Source organism: Halichoeres trimaculatus, unplaced genomic scaffold (genome assembly GCF_033239565.1).
Source record: "Halichoeres trimaculatus isolate MK-OKI-2021-1 unplaced genomic scaffold, fHalTri1.1 fHalTri1_scaffold_8, whole genome shotgun sequence".
NCBI classification, from domain to species: Eukaryota; Metazoa; Chordata; class Actinopteri; order Labriformes; family Labridae; genus Halichoeres; species Halichoeres trimaculatus.
This window is the reverse complement of record NW_027437186.1, coordinates 28,269,721-28,288,763: the sequence shown is the minus strand read 5'-3', so window position 1 is coordinate 28,288,763 and position 19,043 is coordinate 28,269,721.

Below are 19,043 nucleotides of genomic sequence, written 5' to 3'. Positions count from 1 at the left end.
TTCAGTTTTTCAATTCAGCTCAACATTTAGGGAAAGATGGGTTGGAAGCTGTTTATCACACTGCAATGACATCTGCGCTTTGTTTACACAAACAAACACACACACACACATGCACACACACACAAGTTTGTAGTCTCATTGTAGAAAGAAAGGATCAGTGAGAGCAAAGCAGATGGGATGCATATGGAAGCAAAGACAATCCCCCACCTCACTGAATTGTACCATTTAGTGCTACATACCAGCTAAGCAATGTGTCACAACACAAGCATTGTTGATGCAGCCTGGCAGCCGCATGAACAGCAAACATGTCATTCAGTTGTAAATTATGTTACATGCAAGGTCACCTTGTGTAAAGGTTGTGAAGGAGGAGGAAATGAGCTGAGGGTGTAATCTATTTCCTGGTGTCAGAGATATATATCTCTGTGAATATATCGAGACACATGCAGTTAAACTCCCTGATAACACAACACAAACATTGCACAAATGTCTGTATTTACGAGCCTGTTAATGCATGCATGTAAAGACTGACAGCTTTGTGTTTGCTGTCATAAATCATATAATCCAGTAAATTTCACCCCTCAGGAGAAAGAAAAGTGTGATCCAGTATTGATTTGTTAATCAGGTGGAGTAAAATCAATCCATCCAAACACAGACACTCATATAAATGTATGCAGATGCAGCAGTGTTTGTCATCCTCGACTTGCAGCCAGCGTCGTCTTCTTAGCTTGGCTAATTCTTCAACCTTGAGTGACTTTCAACTCCAAGCCATGCTCCCTCAAGGATACATGTCTTAGCATAATACAGAGAGCTTAGGAGTCATTGAGATGTGGTCCCTTTGCAAGGCGAGGATCCTCCCTCCCCCCTTGCCAGCTTTCTGCCAGCACAATGCCAACTCTGTGCCTCTGCAGCTTTGGCATCCTTGACCGTTGACTCTGTCTTCATTGACACCTCCCATCCCCCCAGACAACACAGGGTGCACCGACACTGTGCATTGATGCTTCACATCTCATTCAATCATTTGCAGCCTCATTGCAGTTTTGTTTTTCATTGAATTGAAATGATGTTATAAGTCAGAATGCAATGTTTTCTACTCGTCACGCGCACATTTAACCTGTTGGATGGAAGCCAGGGTGTAACAGCTGTGCTTTGATGCGCTGAGATGGAGCCAAAGCTAGCTATAAGCCAACTCTGGATTAATTGGTGCCAATTTAGTCTTAAAAAAAACTACTTTGGGGGTTTATTTAGGAAAGGCATGTTGCTAAATGCACTCATTGCAGACATCATATTTGTTCATTCATCACACTGGAATAATAGAATCATACTTTGCACATTTTCTCATATTGTGAAGCCTGTGCTTTAATAGTTAACCAGATTTGTCTTTTCAATACAACATCTTCATTCCAGCATTTAGTTCCTCACATTTTCCCCCTATTATTCATATATACAACATTTTTATCATCAAATATCCTCCTTTCACTGCATAATACACCAAATATGTGGAGACAGGCAAGGTCAATCCATCCCCACGGTTCCCAGCTGGCACTAAACCCCGGTGAGGAGGGTGTCTGGGAGAGGGAGATGTTTTCATGCTGGGATGCACAATTTGTCCAGTGTTTACTCTCCTGTCCATTTGCATCACCGACAGTAGACCTGAGTGACATCAACATGAGGCCACAGTCACTGACTGCCACTGCTTTTTTTTTTCTTAAAGTCAGCCCAGAAAATCTCTCCCGGGCTGTGCACACAAGGCACGCATGTGCTGTGCCGTCAGGTACACAGGCTATGTTTCTGTGTTATTCAGACCTGTTATTGATGGGACTGCCTGCACAACAACTCCAATGTGAACCATGTGCATACTGATCAAAATATAATTTCCTTTTCAAAGGGTGTCACATTTTTAAGGAACAAGCATTTGTATGATGAGCTGCAGAAAAAAAAAAAAAATCTGCAGCTTCCACCTTACAAATATAGAGGTTTAAAATGAGCTTGAAGTTACTGTACCTGGGATGAAATAGAGCTTGAGAACCATGGGCACTCGGTCTATCTGGACGTTACTTCAAACCTCACCCTCAATGACAGAGAACACATCTAGAAGACAAGGGCCAAGGTCTCTACCAAGAACAGCATCTTATCCCAATTGAACAACTTGAAGTGGGGGGAACATTACGGACATCTGCATTGGCCTTGTGTTTTTCTGCAGCAGAATATGCCTCCCAGGCATGGAGCAGGTCATGCCATGCAGAGAGACTAGACCTGTTCTCAACAAGACCTGCTAGATGGTGATGGCTGCCACCCAGAAAAGCTCCTTGGACACCACCAAAGTCCTGGATACCACTCCAACTGGACTGGACCAGAACCACTGAACGGCAGAGGCACAGCCTTGGCAGCCAGATGAGTCAATGGAGGGATAGAGGCATCACCCCCAATGATTGCCTCCCTACTGGCCGTGACCAACCTTGGGCTGTCTGGAAAACCCTGAGCAGCTTGTGCATTGGAAAGGGATGGTGTAGGGCATCCATGAAGAAGTAGAAGCTGGCAACATCTGACTTGTGTTCATGTGGATTTGTGTCCAGCCAGGCCACTACCGGCCATGCTCGCCTGCACCGGTCACTGGAGTGACATGATATAAAGATAGTCGAACAATCTAACAGGATGAAGAAGAAAGCACCTGATTGCCAGCCACAGAGGGTATAAGAAGCTCAAACCAGGTAACAGCAACTAAGAATAAGTTGTGTGGCATTGGCAGAGAGGATTTGGCTAATTTTAATGTATTGCCAAGAAGCAATAAACAACAAATAAATAACACACAACACAACACAGATTTCCTTACTTTTTGTGCCAAGATAATTTGCTTGTCCTAGCCTCTTAAATTTAAGAATAGGCTGCTTTTCTTGTCAAAATGAGAGTCAGACCACAGTTCAGGCAAAGAAGCAGATCAAAGAAACCACTTTAGGAAAATCGTACTCAAAAACTTCTCAAAATTTATTGGCAGACATTAAGTTTTTAATTGTCAAAATGTTTTCAATAAAATGAGTAATTTCAATTTAACAGAGCCAGGCTGACAGTTTTATGTCTGCCAAGAAAAAACGAGAACCATTGAGTTGTGAAGACAACAGGAGGTTCTGCTGTGACAGAGGTCAATGGCTTTGAAAACCTCAGGTCATCAATCAAAGCAGGGCATCAAGATGCTGAAGGCTTGAAATAAACTGGATGTCTAACCTCCCCCGTCATACAACGCTCAGCTCCTTCTCTGTGACCATGGAGGCTACTCTATGATGACCTGGATGAAACACTACATGCATTTTTAAGCATCACCATGACCAAGTTTTATGAAGGGGAACTGAGTGCGACGGTGAAAACAGCATCTGTACCGAGTCAACACATGAGAAAAATGCAGAGATGTCTGAAAACATACACTCCTGCGGAAACGTGGTGGATGCATCAAGGGATACACTGGGATGTCTCATCTGAGGCTTGAATTCTAGGACATTACAAACTGTAGTGCATGACTAATCAGATGGATACACGAAGAAGAGAAGATTTATAAATCCACTTTTTTTTCAGTTCGATTGCAACTGTTGGGCTGCACGGTGTCGCAACGGTTAGGGCTGCAGCCTCACAGCAAGAAGGTCACCAGTTCGATGCCCAGCTTGGCTGATGGGCCTTTCTGTGTGGAGTTTGCATGCATGGGTTGGCATGTGTGGGTTCTCTCCAGGTACTCCTGCTTCCTCCCACAGTCCAAAAACATGCTCATCAGGTTAATTGAGCACTCTAAATTGCCCATAGCAGTGAGTGTGTGCGTGAAAGGTTGTCTGTCTGTCTCTGTCAGCACTATGATTGACTGGCGACCTGTCCAGAGTGTACCCTGCCTCTCGCCCAATGACAGCTGGGACAGGCTCCAGCCATCTGCGACCCTGAACAGGATAAGTGGTTAAGAAAATGAATGAATAAATGATTGCAGCTGTTGCATCTATAGAACTAAGTCATGTTTTTCAGCAGGGGTAATCTGGCGGAGCTTGTCGATCTACTGCGTAATCTACTGTGGGTGAGAGTGTTGTGCTCTCTGGATGAGAGATCAGCATGGATATGAGGAGAAGATGTGAGATGACAGAGTCATCGCGAGACGCTGCAAGTCAGAAAAGTTCAGGCAGCTCATGCTCCAACTGAGGGTGTGTTGCAGTAATTCAGAGAGAAAGAGCGGTGCTATTGTGAGAAAGACGAAAAAGATCATGGAGAGGGTCAAAGGATGGAGCACCCGAGAAGAATGCGTTAAAAAAAGATTACGTTTGTCTGTTTTTTGGATAAAAAAAAATGTAAGAGAGACATGGAAGAAGAGAGCCCACTCTTCTTAGGTAGTTTTGGTGTTTACATAGTCATAAAAAACAATATTATTTAGGTCTTAAAAGATTGTTTAAGATGCGCTTGCTGCCAATGATTTAATTGTGTTAATTTTTATAATGCATTCATTTGCAGTGTAATTAATGAATCTAATTAACGGGTTAAAGTGACAGCCCAATAAGCAAACAGATGTTTATGGCACTGTTCCTTTTGTCACTTTACAAGCACCATTTGTTTTACCCCTTCAGGGACACTGATTGGAAATAAGTAATTCACAAAGATGTGAGTTCCTTTTTTTCTTACCAAACACTTCCTCATACCTCAGCATTCAAACTTGAAACCTCTTTTTCTAGTTCTGGTTTAACTTTTCTACTGTTAAATCTCACCACAACCTCTGACCATGAAATCTCGCCAAAGATACAGGTAAAAAAGGTTGATTGGATGAGTTTTTTTCTAGCAACAAATAAAAAACAGCCTTTGTCTCTGTTGAGTCGACATACATCACCCTCATGTTTTGCTGGAAAACTCTACGAAACCCAACAGAGCATGTTATCAAGATATGGAACTGTGAAATCAGCCAATAGAGAATCTACTTTTTCACTTCCAAGAAAGATCTAATCCAGTAATTGCAATCAGTCAGTTTATGCTGTATTCTGTTACACCCTTTCATGTGGTTCATGCGTCTTTACCGCTCATCAGAAAACAATTTTCTGAGAGTGTACCTGGATCTGCCTGATTGGTATTCAGGTATGCTTTGGGAGGTGTACGGATAAAACGTATTACATAAGCCGAACAGAGCTCCTCAGCACTGCCTGTGAATGTGTAGTCACACCTGATGATGAACAGAATGACCTGATTTCCCGTATCCCTGGAGACATGTGTGCAGATGAAGGAGCGTGGTGCATCAGGCCTCCGTTTCTCTTCCTCTACAACCCGTCATGGAATCAATCCTGCCGTTAGATGTTCTCTCCACAGGGAGCGAATCAGAGAAGGTGCTGTGGTTTAACCTTCTCTGTCTTTCTCTCACTCTCTGTTTCTATCTGTGAACACATCCATCCCTCCTTATGTGTTGTCATCCTCTCTCTTCTCCTTCCTCCTCAGAGATTAGCTCTCTTACGCTTTCCTCTCACTCATGCTGACTTTCTTTCCGCCTTGCTCTCTTTTTATCTCTCCACATCTTCTCCTCCCCTCCTTCTCTTTCTCTCTCCCTGTCTTTGCAGCGCAGCAGCTCTAGGAGCTGAGGGACTATGATTAGGACAGAAGAGAACTGGCTGTAAGACAGAGACAAACTCAGAACTGGGTCATCATTGTTTCTGTGTGAGGGCCCGCTCGCTCTGCAGATGAAAAGCTTGAAGACAAGAGGAGCAAACGATGCTTGCTCAGTCGCTGCAGCACCGTGAGCCCTAGACATTTCTGGGCTAGAGAAACACTCATGCAAAGGAGTGAAGGGAACTGCAACACAGAATTTATGTAATAGGAGCTGAATAAAACATGCTACTGGCCCGCTTTCTCCATCTCTGAACCCATCCAGTTAGTAATCATGCATCGGTCGCTTGTGGCTGCATGATGGAGGAGCGACACAATCACAGAGCGTGCAGTGGTCATGAAGCAGCAGACAGGGAAAACCTCGGTTGTCACAGGGTAATAGTATTTTGACATCGATCACCATTTTTCTCCTGCGCTCTCACGCTCTGCCTCTCCTTGCATTCATGTTTCGCTCTTTCTTTCCTTCTGTCTTCCACCCCTTTAGCAGACAGTCTGACAGGGTCTGTCCCACTGGCCAACCATTCAGCACTCATCATGCGCATCATTTCCTCTCATCATTCCCCCCGGTGTGCTTCTTCCATCTCCTCTGGCCTGTTCGCTCGCCATCAACCACTCCCCATAACCCTTTTCTCCTCTCTCTGCTCTCCCCGTGTGTGTTTGTCTCTGTATAGACAGAGCCATGGGATTTATGGGTATGCATGCTTTTACATTCAGCCTGCAATATTACTGTGTTTGTGATGTGTGTGCCAGCATGTGTGTGACTGCACATGATATTGTTGCTCAAAAAGAATGAGTCACAGTGTGTGCTGTGGATGAGGAGGGGTTGGGAAAGGATAAAAACAAACAATTTCATGTCAGAGCATCAATGTAGAGTTTGATTTGTAATTTCATGCCCCATAAATGACTCACCTTAGATTTTTATTGCAATGAGCCTCATTCTTGGTATTTTTTTAACTGAAAACAAAAGAATATCCAAATTCAATTCAAGAAAATCAAAAGGCATGACTTCAAACAGGGAGACTGTTTGTTCTGCTTTGAAATAATAAAGATTACAGACAAAAAGTCATAAATGCTGCAGAGCCATGGCCAACGTCTTTATTAAAACACCTGTTCAACTGCTCTCCAATAAATATCTCATCAACCAATCATATGGCAATGACCTACCATCTGAAAAGAGAAGATAGTTAAGTTAGTCCCTAAGATTTTGGATGTGGCATGGCTGTTGGTTTGAGTATATCCCTAACTGCTGATCAACACATACCACCTTAAAGCAGACAGGCTACAGCAGCAGAAGACCAATGGTTGGCTGTGGAAACGCCAGTAGGACCAGGCTTAACCAAGCCAACCCATACCAAACCAAACTGATCTAAACCGGACTGCTTGGTGGAAACGGGGCTAAAAGTGATACTCCGGGATGGAACAAGTTGGGTCCTATCACAAGGTTTAGGGCAGAAATTACCCCTACAGCATTTTTTTTGTGCTGCAGAAGCCCAGAGCACTCGCACCAAAGACCCCCTCCCTGCTCCTCTGCCGGTTTCCTCTGCATTCAGATGGGGACAATTTTTACTTGACCAAAAACACAAATAAAACGGACTCCCACCAAAAAAATCTGATATCGGTCTGCATTCACGCTTCATTTAGAGAATTTTCAGCGCATTACTTTCACACAAAAACACTGCTAAATAAGGCTCTAGTTCTCATCGTTTCGTAAAACGGCGCTACCTCCGCTGCAGAGCCACAGCTGGGTATGAGGCGTTCGTCGCTTAGTGTATCAGTCCGCGTGCGCCTCGTGGCCAGATATAAACAAACGCAGGTAGTCTGCCAGGACGAAGAGACACAATGAGAACTAGAGCCTTATTTAGCTGTGTTTTTGTGTAAAAGTAACACGCTGAAAATTCTCTAAATAAAGCGTGAATGCAGACCGATATCAGATTTTTTCGGTGGGAGTCCGTTTATTTGTGTTTTTGGTCAAATAAAAATTGGCCCCGTCTGAGTGCAGAGTAAACCGGCAGAGGAGCAGGGAGGGGGTGTTTGGTGTGTGAGCCCTGGGCTTCTGCTGCACAAAAACACTGCTGTAGGGGTAATTTCTGCCCTAAACCTTATGATAGGACCCAACTTGTTCCATGTCGGAGTATCACTTTAAGGCTACAATCCACACAGGCTCACAAAAAATAAACCGTAGAAGATTGAAAAATTAGTGGGGCAGCACTGCTATGCCGTCACACTGTTAAGAAGCAGCACGGCTATTGGCATCTGGCTTTCATGCCGCCTACCAAGAAGGGCATGGTTGGCTGTAGAAACACAACAGGATCAGGCTTGACCCATCCAACCCATACCAAACTGTTCTGATTCATACTGGACCGCTTGGTGAATATGGGGCTAATGAGTTCTCTGAGATCTCATCTCAAGCTATGAATTTCAGCATAAACACATATAAACAGAGGTTAGATAGTTGAAAACCTCTTTCACAAATGCACCTCAAATTTGATCAATTTTTTAGGATTGCATGTTCACACACGCTACTCACAGCCTGAAGTTTTCCCTGTCCAATGACCAAAGTATAGATTTCTGCAGGATTCTGCACTAATCATTATGCAATGTTTACAGGGAATCAAATACAGTTTTATAAATTTGCACATGTGCTTCTTGAAAACAATTGTATTTACATCCTTAATAAATCGTTGGAAAGAACATTGCAACTTTATTTTGTGCACAAAGATTGCGTGACATTGATGCCATTACACAACCTTGTTTGAAGTACACCTTCCTGGTTTACTTGTTGCCTTCACACATCAGCTTATCCTAAGTTCTTATAGAAGTTTTAACCTTTGGTTGACAGAATAAAATGTGGTGAAACTCAGGGTGAAAAATTGGGTGATCATGTTCACACATGCAGCTTTTTTCAAAACTTGTTCTAAAGACTGTCAGGAGTTTTGTGCATGTGCATAAAGGTCTGAGGATAATTCATTAACACACACTGAAACTCGCAGCCCCGTTGCTATCTTTAGAATTTGACATTTTAAAAATTACTTTCCTAAGATGATGACTGATTAAAAAATATCGAAAGGGGTGCAAAAAAGTAAAAGGTGAATTGATCTTTCCTGCATGAGGAAGGTCATTTTAATACCTTAACGACCTGAAATTAAAGTATAAGAGTGCATGAATGAGGTTAATAAGACTGGAGGAACATGGGTCTGCCAGCTGGTGATGTGATGTGCTGTTTGTGTGCCTGTGTATGTGAAGGACAGCAGAAAGAATAGCCGATGCTTGTGCTGCAAATCAAGACGCTCATAAAGAGGGAGAGAAAGATGCTGCTCAATCAGGAGGTTAACAACAGTGACTGTCCTCTGAGCTGCCCCACGAAGGCCGATCTCTGTGAAATGAATCGGCTGAGTCAGAGAGTGATGACCCTTCATTCTGCACACAGCTACACTACTGTAAGCACTGCTGCAGCCTCACAAATATAGCCCTAAATGAAGCTCTCTGAATCCTCGTGTTTTTGTGTTTCCCTTTTCATGGTGCATTCAGCATGTGCAGCTTGTGTCAAACCTTTACAGCAGATCAGAATTAGAGGAGCCTTGGCCTACTTTCCAAACCATCGAGGAGCAAATAATCAGCCTGAGCCCAGGATTTGCCTGGCACTCTCTCAAATGTCTCGGCTGCTTGTGAAACATCCTTTTTTCTGCAAGTGTTGGGTTTCTCCTGGACTTTCAAGAGCAGGCGGTGACTCTGTGATGGGGAGGATACTGAGACCTCTACTGCCATCTAGAGGCTGACAGCAGGTGGTTCCTTAGAGAGAGCTGTGTGTCTTATGAAGGTTTAACTGTACATAATCAGTCCAATACTGCAAGGGCTACTGTATCAATAATTCATCCTACCACAAGAGCCTCACTGAGACTGGGGCTGCTTGAGGAAAGGAAAACAAAGTTGCAGAAATAACACTCATAACAGTTACAAATGCAGGTCAGCACATCCAGGAAGACATCACAGACAACAGAGCATCTGTGGCATAGTGGTTAAGTGGGTTACCGCTCAATATGAAGGTTTGTGGTTCAACCCCATAGGTCGCAGGGGGGCTGGAGCCTATCCCAGCTGTCATTAGACACAAGACAGAGTACACCTGGGTCGGTCATGATAACCACACACACACACACACACACACACACACACACACACACACACACACACACACACACACACACACACACACAAAACTTCAAGTGACTAATCAACAATGAGATAATGTTTTTGGACTGCAGGCTAGAGCTGGAGGGAAACCACACATCCACAAGACAGGGAATTGAACCAGGGATCTTTCTGCTGTGAGGCATCAGAACTAACCACAGCCCTTTCCATGTAGCCCTTCCTCTGTTCATTTGAATGAAAGAAGTTAAGACTGATATCCTTAAAAACACACAAAAGAAGGGTGTGTAAGTGTGGCGTGAGTTTGTCGTGAAATTTTCTCCAGGGATGATGACTTAGAAGTGCTCTGCTCATTGAAACGGCAGGGTGAAGCTCTAAAGCTATCCTGTTTTTTTTTTTTTCTGCCATCATATTTTGTTTGTTTTTTACTTATCGTGCTGTTATTGTTTTTTTTTTGTTTGTTTGTTTTTAATGGGGTTACCTGTAGTTCTTGTTGTCCAAGTGGCAACCTAAACATGGTGACAGCCAATAGAGAATATCAGCAAGATTTGAAAAGTGAACCAGTAAACAGTGACAGAGCCCAATGCTTTTGACTTCCTTGGCTCAAGTTTTAAGAGGGATCAGGGATCAGGTCTGGCAATTTTGATTTAGCTTGCAGGGGGTTCCATGCAGAGGAAGCAGCATAACGAAATGCCTTTCCTCTTGTTCTGTGAGGACATGAGGGACATTCACAGTAAAGAAGTCATTGGATCATAGACTATAAAGTCCATGCTTCCTAACAGGATGGATTCCAAGATAGGATGGGTCCAAACCAAGTAGAGCCTTACAAATGAAAGTCAATCAATAATACAAAATGGGCACACACTTTAAAACAGTGGCCAAAATTGTTAGAACCCCCAATGGATCTGAATGTTTTGAACTTTTTATTGGTCGCCTAATCCTGAATCCTGAAATAATCATGAAACATGCTGATGGTTGCTGTGAGCTGAAGTGAGTCCTTCTGTTTTTATCTACTTTAACTTAAGTATTTGGTTTGTCCACCTTTAGCAGCACTTAGAGCAGCTTGTCTCTAGTATCAATATATTGCCTGAGAAGTTCAACACTAGTGTTATCCCGTAACTTCTGCAACTCAAGACAAAGGCTTTTTGTGGAATAAACAATAGATCTGTCCACTTTCATTTCATAGCTCCACCAAATCTGCTGGATGGGGTCGAGGTCTGGACTTGAGGTGTCCAGTCCGTCATTTTCATTGTTTCTTTTGATATAAAGAAAATGACCTAAATCTGGTCATGATGACTCTTGTCTATGGTATATAGAGCATGATGATAGTTTACATAGAGTGAATTTATTCACAAGTCATAATTTAGCAGATATTGAGATTAAGTGTTTGTCCAATCAGAGGCACAGCTCACCTGACTGACAGACAGGGACCCTGAAGCTGTAAGAGACGAGGCTCAAAGCCCACTTCTTTACTTCACAATAAGGCCTGTGCAGCCTTTTTTCATCTGCCTAATCCTCACCCGTGTTTAAACTCAGTAAAAAAGCAGGGACCAAAGGGTTGGAGGAACCTTTGAGAAGCTCCTGAGACTGAACTTTAGGACTTAGTTCTCTCAGCTGCCTGATATTTGCTGATTACAGAATTTCCTCCAACAAACAATTTGATTTTGGATTTTTCCCTCTGTGGAGTCCTCCGCCTCCTTCTCTCTCCTCTCTGGCACCGCAGCAGTCACCGGTGCCAGGAAGTGCCTTCAGGTTTATAAATGAACCGGTTGTTGTGCAGAGTGTGGGAAGATTTTTCTTATTATACAAATAATTCAACATCAGCTTCCCAAAAACAGAGAAATCTCAGGATCATCAGAGGCTTAGACCTTTTTGAAGTGTTTTCCAGCTCGTTTTTCGTCCTCTTCCCTATGAATCTCTGCGCTCTGCTCTTACTAAACAAGCCAGATATTCAGGCCACTCTTCGGCTGATTGTGTTCTGCAGCGATTTCACTAATCACCATTTTCATCTTGCTTTAATTAAACCTTTTATTGGCCCGAGACAGAGGCCATTATGCTCTGTACTTCACGGAGAATGGAGTAGAAAATGACGAATACCTTATGCTGACCTTTCTCAATCGCTGCCTCCTGGCAAGGCTATGCAAAGTCATTTCACCGACATATTTATCAAACCCAAGCACACCTTAGACTTAATCCTAATGGTCTTTTCATTAGCCCGTTAATTGAGCACCGTGGAGAGTGTTAAAATGTCTCGGCAGCTTTTGAAAAGTTGTGGCATGTCAGATCCAGCCTACACACATTCATTAGGGCAGTTAAACCCACGTTAACCTCCGAGAGTCCACATCAATCATTCACACACTCCCTGTTTTATTCCTTATCTGACTCTGTGATGCAGTAAATAACCTTCTCAATGAAAAAGACTCACATTCACACATCAAACATACAGATAACAAGGCTCATGGAGGGATTAATCCAGTTAGTTACAGCAACCTCTTCATACTGTTAATTATACTAAGATATAACTGTTATAAAAGCTAATGTAGTTAAAAGAAGCTTCTGAATGCCTGGATTGTGAGGTGCATCAAATATAAGATTCCAAACTCTTTAAGTTATTGTACAGATGTAACAACAATACTGACACATAATCCACAATTTAAAATGAGATTATCAGCTCCAAAACTGGTTGTTGCTAAAGTAGTATCTGTGCTAACTGACTAACTAACATAAATCTATTCATGGCTCGTAGACCAAACGTCCCTTTGATGACACTTTGGACTCTGGAGCTGGACTGTTAAAAAGAAAAAGAACATCAGAGGTGATGGTGCTCATGGGGAATGGAGTCTTTACACCAGTTAAAATGAAAAAAAAAGACGAAAAAACCCTACAAATTTGGGCCACAGGGGTTTCTGTTACCAACAACATACAAACAATCTCAACAGAACCTTTAAAGAGCACGGAGGTACAAACCTAAACACAAAGAGAACATTCCCCTAAAGCTCTTTTGATGAACTTTTAAAATGTGAAGACTTTGTCGCACCCTGTGGACCAAGTAGTATACCCTGATAACTAGACTGTAGAGCCTGACCGATCAAAAACTAGCCCTAAAATTCTGATGTTTTGGAATGAGATGTTAATCAACCCTTTAAACAAAATCAGCAAAAAAAATGCTATATTGTCAAGTTAACCACTTGATGCCTGTTGTGGGGAATTTGGGACATACATTGCCCGGCCTTGATGCGGCTGGGATGATCTTTGTATTCAACTAAAGCCTATTAATTCACAGCTTCACATATCAGGGATAGTATTTGATGCACTATGTCCCAATATATTGGTAAGAAGGTCAACTTGTTATCTGTAACTTGTTGAAAATTATTGCTAATGCTATATTCAAATTTACAATCTCCACTTAAATTGGCATCTGTGAAAATGCAACAAAACACACACAATTTTTTTTTCTTTAATATAATTGTAAATTAATTCAGACAGTAAGAGGTAAATGCTTTTTTCTATCACATGATACATTGGGCAGGTTCGTCAACTTTTTAAGTAGAGATTTTGGCAAGTATGCATTCTTTCAATGTAGAATGTAAACTACTTATTTTAAAAAATGAGTAAAGACTCAGATGTTATACTTGCCCCAACTTCTTGAAAATTAGCAAAGGTTTTCCTGAACCAAAGTGTGGGTTATTTGATGAAAAGGGCTAAAATACAATTTCAGCTGCTTGTAATCATCAAGAGGGTAGGATCCTTTTTTTTTCTTTTATCTTTATAAAAAGGTTTTTAAGGAAACTATTTGTCATGTTGATAGGTAGGAAGAGAGATAGAGATCTTTGTAACTCATGTATTCATGTATCAAAAATAACACGTCCTTTGCTGCATCTCTCTGTAACCTGCTAAACAGGTGAGGAGACAGAAAACTCACAACATGCATTCAAGAAGAAGAATAAGCGAGGGAGATTGCTGAACTGCATGCCAGTTGGTAGATATCCTTTTCTGTCCATCTTGGGTCCCCCAGGTGGTTTATGTGCACTAACACTGAGCGCAGCCCCAGCTGCAAAATCCTCATCTGCTGCCTGCAGTTTTGACTCCTCTCAGCTACAGATGTAAGAGAAGTAAGAAAACCATTTTTCATGTATCCATGATTCAAATTGATTGATTTCAGCCTTCTGGCACTGTTACCTCTGTTTTTAAGTCATAGCTGATGTATCTGAATCTGTGAAAGATTCAGTTTCAGAATCGTGTTTGTTTTCTTTTGTAGTTGTGTTTAAAATGTCAAAATGGGACATCCTTGGCAAGCACAGATTCAGTTTTTGGCCCCAGAAACTGGACGGGAAGATGCAAGTGTTTTTCACAGTAATCACATAAATCTACGGCAGGATTAAATCACTGATTACAATTCAGAGCATGCTCCTTTCCATTCAGACATGGGGGATAATTGTTATACATCGCCTGCCCTGTATGAATAATAGGATCTAATCAGAATCACTCATAATCAACCCCAAGAGGCATTCTCATTTGTGCACTAATCCCAGAAAATGATGTGAAGTGGTTGGGGCGTCCAGTAGATGGCAGTGCTTCCCCAGCTTGTCTGGCCTGGGTGCAGTGGGTCTAAAGCAGGGACAAAGGTCAAATCACACTGCACTGTTGACCAGGAGAGAGTCAACACATAAATATCTGCAGGGACTTTCTCAAGTGCTGGCTGCGGCTGCTTAAGGTGAGATTTGCCAGAGGAAGAGGCACAAGTCCCATTTCCACCTCAGCAAAATGAAATCAGAAGCCCCTGGGATTTGAGCCTGACCTTCCTGACTTTCCCTGCTGCTGAGTGATTACTGAAATATCAGAAGCGAGGAGGTGTGCGGCTGAATTAGACACACAAAGCTTTACTGCGAACGTGGGATGATAAATGCTTGTTTTAATAAAATAATCTACTCAATAACTTTTCACTTCCTAGCTCATTAAGTGTAATCTGAAGCCTCATGGAGCAGACAGAGAGGCTGATGTAAGAAAAACAGGGTTACACTGCTTTCAGAAACAATCCTTTATACTGTTTAATATACAGCTAAATACCAATCCTGTTTGTGTAACGTTTAGTGGACAGGAATTCCTTTGGTTCACTTCAGACCTGCATGCATTTTATTGGCTTGTGTGGGATTTGGGCAGGAAACCAGAGCTAATGCCCCCTCTCCCACTTCAAACGGATGCCAGGCACCCTTAAATGTCATGGGGTGGTTAGAGAGTTGAAGGAGGTGGAAGGGAGGGAGGGAGGAGGGAGACGCTGGGGCTCGCTGAGTCAAAGAGAGAAATCCAGCCACACCGGGCTCTCCTCGGAGCTTATCAGCGTGTTCTGGATGTAGCTTTACCCAGGCTGTTAAGGCAAACCAGATGCAGTGAAGGTTGCTCTGTGCCACTGCGTGTCAGGTACAGGCTGGGTCAACCTGAGGCGCCGACGTAGTACAGGAGGAGGCCGGTGTACAGTTCAAACTCACTGCAGATGTTCATGACCTCTGTAGAGTGGAGCAGACCTGTTTAAATGTTAGTCTGTGGGATGAATCAGCCTGTTATTGACCTCAATCTGGACTCAAGATAGAGCAAAGTTATAAAGATATTTTTAAAGCAATGTCTGATTATCATCTCTGATCTTTGCATGGATTGGTGATTGTTCACAGTGTTGCAGTAGAGACTCCAAATCTTAAGTCCAGGGTGAGGTTTGAGACCTATGGAACTCAGAGTCCAGACAGAGTCATGAAATCAATGATATCTACGCCTCTCTTTGATTGGAACTCATTGAGAGACTACTTCAAGAGTCTTATTACTTCAAAAATACCTGCTCACAGACCACAGATCAAGGTGACTGACCAAACCTTGAGTCACCTTGAAGGCTAACATTACAGCATTGTGCATCCTGGACAAATTTCTGTGAAACTTTATCTTTTTTTTCTCCTCACTGGTTGGCACAGGTTGGACTACACCTTTTTTTTTGCATTTGCAAAAAAATCCTTAAGCAGTTTTTGTCACACTGCTTTGAGCCTCCTGGCAGAAAGTGTTGCTGAACAACTTGCATGCAGGCACGCACACATGGTTGCTGCTTGGTACTGTCAATGTCAGCTTAACATTTTTCATTTTACATTTATATTTATTTTACACACCCAGAGGCTTAGTAAATTGGTTTGAGTTAGAAATAGGCAGAAGCAATAGACACTATAGAAACAATTAATCATAAAACATGTAAAACACAAAACAACTATACACAGATCAACAATTCAGATCTCTGGACCCCGCTGGGGGCTCTGTGTGGAGTTTACATGCTTCCCTCTGGGCTCACCATTTCACTCCCACAGCCAACAGACATGCTTGTTTGGCTCTAAACCTGGTCTGGCTTTGTGACTCACCATCATCCCTTAATAATGCGCCAAAACCCAACTTGAGGAAGGTTTTCAATTTCCTGATAGAATTTAATGAAAAGAGAGTGCAGTTCGAAGCTGTGATAAAGCAGAATATCACGACATGCCAACACAAAGAGGATTTTTAAAATGATGAAAACAAGACCTCCTTAGTCCTCCTTGTGAGTAAATCACCATAGTCTAATGTAATGTCACTAGGCTGAAGCTTAATTAGCACATGGAGGCAAATTTTACAGGTTTTCTGCTATTTGGTAAAAGGGCAGATGTCATTGAAGGGCTTTACATCGCCACCTACTGTTTAAGGATGTGAAGAGATGACATTCCACAGCAAAAAAAAAAAGAAAGAAAAATTCCCTTTCAAAATAAAAGCAAAGTTTTATTCAATTTTCTTTCTTTCTTTCTTTCTTTCTTTCTTTCTTACAATTTTTTTTCTTCTTTTCTGGAGCAAGGCCACAACCTACTTAAAACAGGTTCCCAACCCACCTTTGGGTCTTGACCCATTAGTTGAGAACCACTTATCTAAGTCATGCATAGATATGAGTCTGTTTTCATTGGATTTTTTACCTTTAAATAAAAAAAAACAAACAATAAAATTATTATTATTATTATTATTATTATTATTATTATTATTATTATTATTATTATTATTATTATTATTATTATTAATAATGATAATGATAATAATAATAATAATAATAATAATAATAATAATAATAGCAACAAAAAGTAATCAGAAAAACTTTAAAGAGCCTTTGTGAAGCTGTGGCTTTTCTGCACAACAGTAGAGTGATTTAACTAATATTTAGACCTTGAAGAAACTTTTCATTTCCTTATGAAGTAGATTCTGGGACTAAAGTTCCTGGGACTTTTGTTGAAAAAGCAATATGTTTCCATTCATCAGTCATGTCTTGCATAAAAGTACAGAAATACGTGTTTCATAATGTTAAAACTAAAACTCTGAAACAAGGATAGAAGAATATTTAAAGGTCAAATTTCTATTTGGGCTTGTTCTTTCAAAAAGTGCCAGATTTCTTTTTTAAGAATAGCACCAAAGTAGCACCTCTACACTTTTATTTTTCAGGTGTGAACAAGAATATATTATTTGTTGACTTTGGCCTGAATCTTCTCCTCTAAAATGATAATTAAGACCGCCTGCAGCAGAGTGTTGGTTCCTGTGGTTCATCGATGTGATTCGACAGCATCTTGTCTGAAGGTTTAATGGTGTCACTCACTCCAGCTTCTCGCCCGATGGATTCCTGCTGGCTTTCAGATTGACAGCCTGCCTGCTTTATAGCTGCAGAATCAAAGCCTGTTGGTGTGTGTTCTGGGGTGTGTTGGTCACTGGGAATCCACGGCGCCTTTCTACTCTTGCCAGCAGCAGTGTTTATAGGATTTTGTCTCATTTTCTCCAGTGTTAATTTATTTCCATAAAGGCAGCCATGACACATTCTCTCCTCTGCCTTCAGTCTCTGTGCGGCTTCACTTTACCCGGCTTTGAGTTTCTCTCTCTGTCGCTGTGTGCTGAATGGAAAAACAAACAGATTGACCACAGTCCCTGCTGCACAGTCATTACGACAATGAGCATCATCTTTCTGTCTTCCTGTCTGTGTTTATCGTCTCTATTTACCTCTGTCTCTCCCTGCTTCTATACGTTTGTGTACACCTGTGGTGTCACGCATCCCCTTGGTGCCATGTTGTTGTTTTGGAGCCAGAAGTGACCAGATGTGTTGCTTGGCAGCCCGCTCTGTGAATGTTTTCATGAACATGCGTAATAAGTCTGGCTGCAGCTCAGACTGGTAGAGTTGTAGCTAAAGCATACCTGCATGTCAATTTGTTTGCGTCATTCCGCAATACTCCCCCGAACCACTTGTGGACAGTGTGGTCTCTGTGAAAGTCAGGCAATACTTGTTGCACTTTCATTTTACAGCGGTAGATTAGCAAATATGTATAAGAATAGAATAGAATGGAAAATACTTTATTTAATAAACATATGAAAGTGTAGAAAGTGCAAAATAGTCCATATGAAAAAAGATGACAGCTTGTCCATCATTCTCCAATCAGCCAACCTCCACCTCCACAGGGTCCAGGACTGAGCTTCTTCAGCACTCTGTTCAGTCTCTGTCTCCTGTATCCTGTCTGCCCACAGCAGGTGAAGTTCTTCCAATATGGTGTTGGTGTCTGGTGTTAGCTCTGTTAGCCATGTCTGTGAATAGCATGATGCTACTCTGCCTTCTGGTATTCCCTCTGTTGCTGGGTAAGTAAGGCTAGCTTGTCCATCTTAGTGGAGATAGATCTTACGTACCAACTAAAGATGGGTGGAAGGACAAGTTGATATTGTCACTTCTTAGCTCACACCTGAGTAACAGCAAGCCATCTTCACCTCCTTCTCCTCACCTTGTGGGGAAACATCAGGCCTTGCACTAGTTAGCATTGACATGCTACAGGCTGCTAACAGCTGATTTCTCATGTAAACAATGTGGCCATGGTTACACGTAGGATCGCCAGACAAACACAGGAGCAAAAATGGTAAAAAAAAATATATCACTGAAGACACAAAGAGTTCGGTGTCCATGACCAACAAATGAGCCATACAAAGTAATGACCCAGGCCAAATACAAAGATGACAAGAAGAGACAAAAAATTACACAAAACGGACAAGGAAGAAAGAGCTAACTGGTATCTTTAATATGCCAGAAAATGGAGATGGACTCACTTTTGGAGTCAACCTCAAGTGGCCACTGAAGGAACTGCAGCTTTTATCATGTTAGTGGCAGCCTCCTCTCTCTCAGCCTTGTTAGTTCCTGCTTGTTACACCCTGCTATTGCATTTCTTTGTGGTTTCTGATAACCTCTCACTTTATTGTTCCTCCTCCTGAAGCGTATCATTATGACTCGT